At 44.9% G+C, this 1,523-nt stretch overlaps 1 protein-coding gene across 1 annotated transcript in view; it reads left to right on the plus strand.

The window, feature by feature from the left end:
• Positions 1 to 204: 204 nt before the first annotated feature.
• The window catches only part of SNX7 (sorting nexin 7), a gene marked incomplete at its 3' end in the record, with an annotated part of 81,395 nt that continues 80,076 nt past the window's right edge, over positions 205 to 1,523 (plus strand). Inside the window, exon 1 of the mRNA XM_008592181.1 lies at positions 205 to 278. The remainder of the gene's footprint in view (positions 279 to 1,523) is intronic.

Genomic DNA, 1,523 nt, shown 5'->3' on the forward strand with positions numbered 1-1,523 from the left:
CCCCCCCCCCAGCCGCTCCCTCCGCTGCACTTTGACCTTCGGCTCGTCAGGGTGGTGGTTTCATGGAGTGCAAAGTTGTGATTTTTCCCCCCCTTTCTCCTTCTCTGACTGGGATGTCTCCTCGCAACGGCGCCGGAACCCGAGACTCCCCTGCCCCTGCCAGCTCCTTTTCGGGCGCGGCCAGCCCTGAGCTCTGAGGAGCGACCCCCGAGTTTAGAGGAATTTATTCTTGCTTTAGTGTTGTTGGTTGTGGATTTGAGACTTGGGTGACACGCGAGGTGAGTCTCGAGTGCAAGAATAGGTGCGAGGAGATCCCCTCGGCCGGAGAAACGGTCGTGTGTCTAACAGGAAGCTCCTGCGCTGCGGAGCTGGGCGTTTGCAGACGGTCAGCTGCTGCCACCCAGCCCTCCGCAGGCTGCTGTCCTGTGTTCCTTCCCCCGGGACATCTGGGACCCAAGGCCCTTCTAAGCTTGTGTTACAGTTGGAGGGAAATTGACCTGTGAGGGTAGTGGTAGAGTTTTGGGGCGTGCGGACTGGTGGTTGTAATTTCTTAAAGGGGTTTGGAAAAGAGAAACCCCGTTCTTGCGGGGCGGTTGAAAGTCACTCCAGTTTCTCAAGTTGCTACCGATTGAAGACTTTAGCTCAGATCAGAACATTGTATTAATTACTAAGAAACCTGTGCAATGGTTAAATGTTACCCTAAAATGTTAGTTAAGGCAACCCACCTCTTAATCACTGCCTTTATTCTGGGAGAGCGAACCGAAGTTAGAAGGTGAACACGCGCACGCTGACTCCAAAGAGGAAAATGTAAAACTCAGTTTTTCTGAAGGTTAAATGGAATCCCTATTCTAGATATTCAGACGAGTATCACAGTTTTGTGCTCTTGACTTTTCCTTTTATTTAAATTGTAAAACAATGGAATTATTTTATGTTCAGTTGTAAAAGTTTAAGACTGCCTTTTTATATTCCTCACGTACTTTATGTTCAGATCAAGGACAACTGGCCAGTTGGTTGATTACTTACTTTCTTCTCCATATTGCATTCTAAGTCTATGAATATTTGTCTGTTGTTAGGCATTATAAATCTTCCAGCATGGGCGGGGAGTTGTTGGGAGTGGCAGTCCTGTATCTGAATGATCTGGGATTGTTTCAAACTTGTCATATCTCTTTTTCCCCAGATTCTAAGTAAGCCTGCTCTTAAGAATTTGTTTTAATAAGGCCCTCTTGTCAGGTGGTTATAAGGTGAAGCTAGTGAAATTTAAGCCTTGGAGCCGTTCATTTGCTTAGTTCTCTGGCAGCATTGGGAGTTGCTGGAGTTGTAGATGTTCTAGGTGGGAAGGAAATGACAGGTTGCAACCAGAAGCATTTCTAAATATGCATTTCTGGTAAATAGCCTAAAGCTATCTCAGAATAATGGATCTAGATTTCCATGGATGTAATCATTTATTAAGATTTCTTTTCTCATTCTAAATAAAAATTTGTTTTTCTACCTAATTTTGTATTTGTAACTTTGTATTCTTTTTA

The sequence above is a fragment of the Galeopterus variegatus genome, unplaced genomic scaffold (genome assembly GCF_000696425.1).
Source record: "Galeopterus variegatus unplaced genomic scaffold, G_variegatus-3.0.2 Scaffold7639, whole genome shotgun sequence".
Taxonomy (NCBI): Eukaryota; Metazoa; Chordata; class Mammalia; order Dermoptera; family Cynocephalidae; genus Galeopterus; species Galeopterus variegatus.